Below are 9,102 nucleotides of genomic sequence, written 5' to 3' on the forward strand. Positions count from 1 at the left end.
TGTGATTGGCGTGAATGTGTTTGAAAGCTCCGAAACACGCGGATGCAAGAGGAACGGGTGTGATTGGCGTGAATGTGTTTGAAAGCTCCGAAACACGCGGATGCAAGAGGAACGGGTGTGATTGGCGTGAATGTGTTTGAAAGCTCCGAAACACGCGGATGCAAGAGGAACGACTCAAATGAGACTTTAAATAACAAGTGCTTAATAGGTCACGTTGTATTCATATAGTCTTAAGGTAATGTCAAATGTGTCCCTTGTCACCACGGCACTGCATATCCCCAGGTTCCGGGTAGAGGAAATGGCTTTCAGATATGGAGGGTAGCTTTTTTTTTTTGTGTTGGGGTGAGACTGAGTCCACTTGTTACATCGGCCACTATTTGACCTATTATACCAGCCCCGAGTAATAGATGAGTGTGGAGCAGTCGGTGGAATGAGAATTGGCAGGGGAAACAATTCCTCGGAGGAAACCTGCCCCAGTGTCACTTTGTCCACCACAAATCCCACATGATCTCACCTGGGTTCGAACCCGGGCCTCTGCGGTGGGAAGCCGGCGACTAACCGCCTGAGCTATGGCACGGCCGACATGTAAGGTAGCTATGAACATGTTGAGTAAACACTCGAGGACGGCCGAAGAAGGGTGCTTCTCTAGCTTGGGAGTAGGGTAGGTCCAAATATTCTCCTGAGCACCCTATTCCCAAACACCCTCAGTCTATGTCAGAGACTAAGTTAGTGACCGATAAGAACAGAAATTAAATTTACGCAGGAGGTTATAGAGCGAATTGCAAGTAACAGGTTGCACAGAATGCGTCAGTTGGTTTGGGACACGCTCGACTGCCTCATTCCTGGAGCCCTGACTGCACCCAAGCGCAGGGTAAGTAAGTCTCAGTGTCAATGCCGAACACGCGATGTGCTACTAGAGAAAGCGTGGCTTTTCCTAACTTGCCAGGTCGCAATCAGATCTGCGGTACAGAACAATACGTTGAAGTCAGATGTTGTAGTTGTAAGAGACGCCGTCAGACCATCATGAAGTATATTTGGATGCGGCAGTTCCAAGGGACACTGGAAGTAACATTACGTATATTTGGATGCGGCAGTCTAAGGGACACTGGAAGCAACATGTTATTGAAGCGGATGGTTTCTATTACACGGAATGAAGTTCAGGTCTGAGCCAGAAGAACAGCAACGTCCAATGGAAATTCTGAAATTGCTTTTTCCCAGATTGAGGCCAACATACGTGTAGCATGGACGACCTAAATAAGGAACCATTTTATTTTCGTATTCCCTTCCTCAACATATGTCTCTCCGCTTCTACCTCCTTCTCAGTCCATCTTCCATTTTTGCTTCTCCTTTTTGTCACCAATTTAACCGTTTTCTCCCTTCTTTCTACAAGTTTCTCTCTTAAGTCAGTTTCTCTTGCACAATCACCCTCACCTATCATCTGGGGCTGGTACAATAGGCCAGAAGTGGCCGCAGCACAAGGGACTTAGTCCCACCCCACTAGCAATAAAAGAATAAAAATAATACGTTCGTCCTTCAGCTATCTTCCTGTTTTCGAGGGGGGGCACTATGCAATAAGTCGGAAGGTCGCGGATTCAATTCCCAATGTCATTGGATTTTTCAATTGACCTAATCCTCCCAGCCACACTATGGCCCTGGGGTCGACTCAGCCTCTAACAGAAATGAGTACCAGAAATCTTCCTGTGGGTAAAGGGATGCCGGCGCTTAAGGCTGACAACCTCACCGCCATCTGTGAGCCGATTTTCTAGAGAAAGTGTGGGAGCCTCGACGTCTCACAGCCGAACATTCAACGCTGTTACAGTGATCAGGTCAGTGAAGGTAAGAAGGCCAGAGCAGGCGGCAGGCATCACAAGGCTCACATGCGCAGTATCAGTTGCTAAGATTGGGTTGGGGGGGGGGCTTTTGTGAACACGGTGTTGAACCTTCCGGTTCCATGAATGGAGGAAATATTTGCAGTACAAACAGAAGCACAAGGAAACTTCAAGCGACGTGTCCTTGAACTTGAAATTATCCGTTTAGACGTGGCTAAATTGTGGGGAACTTACTTAGCAGTGACCGCGGATAGCTAGAGGTTATGTACCATGTCGGGCAGCCCGCAAATGCTCTGCCTGAACTCGTTACGTCATACATTTCTACTGCGACGGGAGAGAACGGTCTAAGGCCAACACTTCTATCTGAAGCAAACAGCAGGGGAAGAACGCCACTGCACTTCTCTTGCAGCCAGCGACACAAAGACACATTGCGTAATCCAACGGTTGTTACCTCGTAAGCGAGGCTACAAAGCGACCGTGATGCCATCATTTCGATAAGGTTCAAAATAATATACTTCTAGGCTAGAATATTCACTCTTAATGACTTAGGGACGTCTGACTCTAATGGAAGGCACGCGATGACGTCACAGTACGTTCGATATAGTACGGTGCATTGGTCGCATCATGGCCAGCAGTGCCCGGTGTGAACGTCCTGACGCGAGGAGATCCGACATCCAACGAATTGAGCCGAAGCCTTAAGTCGATGCGCAAATTCGTTAAGTCACGTGGTTCGTGGTCACGCGTGTGAGCACGTTGCTAATGGCGCGACACACATCAAGATACGAAATTTTGAAATAACAGTTATCCTGGAAATTAATTGTCGCTAGCCATGAAGGAATTCGACGCCTGCTGCACAAGAATCATAGGCAACCCGCTCCACATTCGCGGACGAAGGGCCGCGGATCGCTGGGGATTGTTAGCATGTCGAAGCACTCACCTGTAGGAACTTTCAACGATTCAGTGACACATTCTCTGTGCTCCAGTATCGGTTGCGCTGCTCTTTGCGTAACAACTGAACGTGGATCAAGCCACGTTAGAATAAGATGTAAGTTCTAGGTCGAGATGTCCATAAACACCGATGCCTGAAACCTGCTCATTGACTCGACACTCCCAAAGCCCTGAGATCCTGGATCACCCCCCCCCCCCGTACACCCCACCCAAACCCCGAGAACCCCGAACCCCCCCCCCCCCCATCTCAATTTGGGGGCTTACAGCTTTCTAAGCCCCTTCAGGTCTGTTATCAAACTGTCCCGCTGCTTTCCATGCGTATATGTCCAGACCAGCTTAACGCATTAGCGTCTGTCTTTGCTTCGATGGTTCTTACTTCTGCTTGGCTGTTACGTCTCACTCCAATGGCGGCTATGATGTGTTCGGAATCCGTGTCCTGCGTTCAACTCTGACGGCGCACAATTCAGAACTCAATCCTGTCCCACTTCTGACACCAGTTGTCACGCTATATGGGCGTGACTCGGAACTAGTAGCGTAGTTTTGTGAGGCACTGTGCAACAAGCCTGAAAGTTCGCCTGTTCGATTCCCCATGAGGTCATTGAATTATTCAATTTGCCTAATCCTTCCAGCTCCACTATGGCCATGGGGTCGACTCAGTCTCTAACAGAAATGAGTACCAGGAATCTTCCTGCGGGTAAAGGACGGTCGGCGTGTAAGGCTGAAAAACTCACCGCCATCTGTGAGCCGATTGTCTAGATAATGTGGGGGCCTCCCCGGCCTGTTACAGGGATAGCTTTACTTTCCCTACCTATTTTCGGTTAAGTGCCTGCGTTCCGCGTGTTCCCTACCTTAGAGTGTGACGTCATACTGACACGTGTTTGGGTCCAGACTGGTACGTGGCAGAGCAGTTGAGCGGAAGTGACGTTTCGTTCCAGTTGGTGTTACCCCGAGCTGACGGAACACGGAAGCTGCAGTTCTTTTTATGTTCGAGACCGAAAGCCATTACAGTTAGAACATTGACCTTTGGCTTCGGAATTATCGCTGATTCTGTTGCGGAACCCTATCGCACTAAGCAGGAGCATTGTTGCCATGCAATTGTAACAAGCCTATTGTTGTGTGTACTTTTAAGTATATTTGTAATACTATTTCCATATACTGCCTAACCGTAAAAGGAAAGACCTAGGAGCCAGTGTAGCGGAAACTTGTATTTATGAGATGCTTGGTTCGAACCTCAGTCCGGATACTGGGTTTCCTGACTGAGGATACTCGTGGCTTTTCTCAGTCCCTTCACACAAATGCTGGAATAGCGTCACGCTGAAGCCAAGAGAATTTCCTTGAATATCTTTTCCAATTCATGTTTTACCAATCGCTGAGCCATTTGTCACCATGCAAGTCGATACGGCGGCAGTGACGCGAAACAAAACACAGGAGAACTGTTTTAACCCTCTGAAACACACTGGTAATTATATATGCCACCTGGTTTAACATTCACGAAATCTGTATTTTTCTTTCCAGAAGGCACGGATGGATTTCTTATGATTCTTATAATCCTGAATCTTCCTGAAAAGGAAGCTCTGAGTGTTTTCTGTGAGGGAGGAACTGGAATTTGAAATATCGTTTAGAAGAATTCCGGGCTGCAAATGCCTGGGCCTTTATAACCACTAATGCTTACATTGTTATGAGGCTGAGAGTTTGTTACTTGCTTTCTGAACGTGTTGTTACATGCCTGTCCACAGAGATTTGCTAATGTGTTCAAACAAAGCATGTGCTATTGTGGGTATCACATCAGCTCATGCCTGTGGCCACATACACAAACCCGAGCAACTGTCCCTGCTGTACAAATACTGTGTTCCTGGACATTATCCATCGTCTTGTTTTTATTTAAAACACGTTTCGGAGACTGAATTCTGTCTTCGTTTTCAATTTAGACTTCGGAGTCCGAAGATAGGGACTAGCTCTATCGATTGGGCCCAATTGAGTAGGTTCCACCTGAAGACGGAGACAGAATCCAGTCTCCGAAACGTTGTGTCTTAAATAAAACAGGACAATGGATAATGCCCATAAACAATAATTATAGTGTGACATATTTGCTCAAAGCAAGAACTGTGCTGCCATAGAAACATCCATTGCTAGCAAACGGCTCTGAACAACTTTCGTTTCTAAGCAACGGCCGCGAAACGAACAACGAAACAACGTTCGTTGCCAGACAGCAGATTCTTGATAAGCGACAATTGAACAGTAACAGAGGAACGGTGTTTTCTGTGGGGTCTGTGCCGAGATGTTAAAACCGGGACGGTTTGAGGCAGCCAGTTAGCTGCATGAGTGCTCAGTTGCAAGAGAGCCGCCATTCAGTGATCACTTGAGCCCGGAAGTAGAGGACTAGTCATTGTTAGAAGTCATTACCTGGAAACGGCTGGAGGAGATTATAACAGCCTGAGAACATTAGTCTATGTGCGCTAGTGATTTTGAGATCAGCGATGGCGCTAAAATTAAGTGTAATTATGAGCTGCGTGTTAAAGTGGTCAATAAATCCAATCGAGAGTCACACTCTATCACGTGACAGTATTAACATATCATTGTCACAGACTTACATCTTGCCCGTGTTATCACTGTCCCTACCTTGCCTGAAAGTGCAGTACCCATCTCAGCGCATGCGCGTCACGTAGTGGGAGACCGTTGCCAAGATCTCAGCTGGGGTTTCTGCGAATGTCGCACGGTATAACAAATTTCCCGCGAGTCATCCCGCCCTGTTTTGTCATGTTTCTTTGTGGCGCAGCGGTAAACTAGAGACAGAGCACTCCATCCAGAAACCTTGACATATAAGTCAATACAATTCGTATTTGTGTCAGAAATAGCGAGCTGCTCATGACGGCATTTCCCTGAATCTCGGCTACTGTTACCCACTCCGCACTTCTTCACTGCGCTCTGGAATTTCCCGTGTGGCCTCATTGTAGCAGAGTCCACCTCAGCATTTTGCTTCCTATTCTTTTCCTCTCAAGTATGTGGGAGCCCTGAATGTCGAGATATGTTGTATTTTAATTTATTTTGACGTTGAGGAATACCAAACGAAATTTAATCAATTGATATTACGTCGAAGAACGCCTGCCTTATTACGGTACAAAACCTACCCCTAACAGATTTGAGATTCAAAATATTATTTCCTTGAAGAGGGAGGCAGCCGTACCTCCGCGTATTTGGTAACGACCTACCAGACTATACGGCGTTACATTTCAGGAGACAGTAATCCCAATAGTTCACTTTCATTTCACTGAACTTTGCTTCATAAGTAACAAAACATATGCTTTGTGGAACACAGTAACAAAGTTATACGTGTAGGTTCTTAAAACTATGATGGCGATGATGACTGTAATAATAATAATAATAATAATAATAATAATAATAATATATTCTCGTCACCAAAATGCAGAGCAAAATCATGACATGAAGAACCGCGCCATAGCTCAAGCGGTTAGTCGCTGGCTTCCCACCGCGGCGGCCCGGGTTCGATCGCGGGTCTGGTCAGGTGGGATTTGTGGTGGACGAAGTGTCGCTAGGGCGGGTTTTCTCCGAGTACTTCGGTTTCCCCTGCCAATCTTCATTCCACCAAATTTTCCATCATAATCACCCGGAGCATGCTACAATAGGCCAATCAGTGGCCGCCGTGCCGAGTGGACCCAGTTGGACTCCAACCCCCAATAAGCGAATTTAGAATTTTTAGAATGACATAAAGATAGGAAACAGATGTTTCGAAAATGTGGCACAGTTCAGATATTTGGGAACGACGATAACAAACCGAAACCTGATTCAGGAGGAAATTAAGAGGCGATTGAACTCGGGTAATGCTTGCTACCATTCAGTCCAGAGCCTTTTGTCTTCTCGTCTGCTGTCTAAAAACATAAAAATTAGAATGTACAAAACTATAATTTTGCCTATGGTTCCGTATGGGTGTGAAACTTGGTCTCTGACTTTAAGGGAGAACATAGACTGAGGGTGTTTGAGAACAGGGTGTTAAGGAGAATATTTGGACCGAAGAGAGATGAAATGACAGGAGGTTGGAGAAAACTGCATAATGAGGAGCTTCATAACTTGTACTCTTCTCCAAGTATAATTAGAATGATCAAGTCAAGGAGGATGAGGTGGGCAAGTCATTTAGCACAAATGGGGTGGAAGAGGACTGCATATAGGATTCTGATGGGAAAGTAAGAAGGAAAGAGACCAGTAGGAAGACCTACACCTAGGATTACAAATAATATTAAAATGAATCTTAGAGAGATTAGGGTGCGATGGTATGGACTGGATTGATCTGGCTCAGGATAGGGACCAGTGGAGGGCTCTTGTGAACACGGAAACGAAGCTTTGGGTTCAGAAATATATTGGGAAATTCTTGAGCAGCTGAGCGACTAGCGGCTTCTCAAGAAGAGCTCAGATCCATTGAATTAGTTAGGCAAGGAAAAAAAGGAACGCAGTGTATGCAGCCAGGCTCGAACTGGCCCCGAGTTTCAGCTGTTTCAGACACAAATTCAGCACTCCAAAATGAATTTCATCACAGAGTCACATCCGCCCTCAGTACTTAGCTCCATGAACACGATATTGTGCGCTCTAATGAGATGTGCCACAGCTTCCAGGAAACAGACGAGTTTCATGTCTTGTAAACATGCAGGAGCGACGGGCAGGTAGCGCTATCCATGGAGGACCATAGGGTTGTGAGCCGTCGAGGCTCCCACATTTTCTAGACAAACTCACAGATGGCGGTGAGGTCAGCCTTAAGCGCAGGCCGCCCTTTACCCCCATGAAGATTCCTGGTCCTCATTTCTATTAGAGGTTGAATCAATCCCAGAGCTATAGTGTGGCTGGAAGGATTAGGTCAATTAAAAAATCCAGTGCCGTCAACGGGAATCAAACCCGCGACCTTCCGGCTTGTAGCATAGTGCCGTAGAACTTCCACAGAAGGTTAAACCTTCCTTTAGTACTTTCTAGACGGGAAAAATCGGACGGACAGGAAATATAAAGGTAAATGATGGGTTGTGTTGCTAGAATGTTTAAATAGAATTCACTTATGCTTGTAATTTCCATTGCTTCTGCAGAGGAGATTTTTTTATTGCTAGTGGGGTGGGACTAAGTCCCTTGTACTGCGGCCACTTCTGGCCTATTGTACCAGTCCCAGATGATAGGTGAGGGTGATTGTGGAGCAATTGGTGGAATGAAAATTGGCAGGGGAAACCGAAGTACTCGGAGAAAACCTGCCCCAGCGCCACTTTGTCCACCACGAATCCCACTTGACCAGACATGGGATCGAACCCGAGACGCCAGCGACTAACCGCTTGAGCTATGGCGCGCTGCAGGGGAGTTAATTGGAGTTTGTTTATAGGGCGCCAGCAGTGGACTGATGCTACAGATTTGCGTATTGGTAGTCCTCAACAGTTCGGTTTGTTATGGCTTACTTCAGGGTGATCCATGACTCGTCTCGGGTCGTGATTAGGTGCTCACAAGTTGCTCAAGCACAGGTCCAAGTGGTGCTTCGCAGAGCTGGTTGAAATATATTCACACAGTTTAATGCAAGTACACAAGTTTACAACGGGGGAGGCACGCCGCAGCGTAGTTGGTTGAGGCACTATGCTGTAAGCCGGAAGGTCGCGGGGTCGATTCCCGATGTAGTCATTGGATATTTCGACTGATCTATTCCGTCCAGCCGCACTATGACCATGGGGTCGACCCAGCCTCTAACATAAATGAGTACCAGGAATCTTCCTGGGGGGTAAAAGGTGACCTGCGCGTAAGGCTGACAACCTCACCGCCATCTATGAGCCGATTGTCTAGAAAATATGGGAGCTTCGACTTCTCACAACCCTATGTACCTCCATGGCCTGTTAAAGGAATAGCTTTACCTTTTATATTCCTTTTTGGTGCATTTCCTTCTCTTGTCGAATTCCATTTGCTCCAACATCTGAGGAAGGGGGGATGGAAGACTCCGCCCCGCCGGACTTCATGCTGCCCGTGATTCCACATGCAAGCAGATCCGTGTGTCTCTCTGCTTCTTCTCTTCACGGACACGTAAAATTCTGGATCCTTACCCCCACGCCTCCAGTACGCCTTCATGGCACGGTGCCTGAACAAAGTGTCGAATGATCCCGCTCTGAGCGCATGCACGCCACCACAGGCTTGCAGTCGTTCACCTGTCCGAGTTTGCCACGTTTATAAATAGGAACGTTAATTTGGGTTAGAGCGCCGCCGCCGGCCTGCATCGGAGGTTCCGCTGCACCCTCAAGTGGGGAAAACTGTTTGCCAGTAACAATACCCTTTAGGGGTGCCACATTGCTTGAAGCCC

Source organism: Cryptotermes secundus, unplaced genomic scaffold (genome assembly GCF_002891405.2).
Source record: "Cryptotermes secundus unplaced genomic scaffold, Csec_1.0 scaffold1851, whole genome shotgun sequence".
Taxonomy (NCBI): Eukaryota; Metazoa; Arthropoda; class Insecta; order Blattodea; family Kalotermitidae; genus Cryptotermes; species Cryptotermes secundus.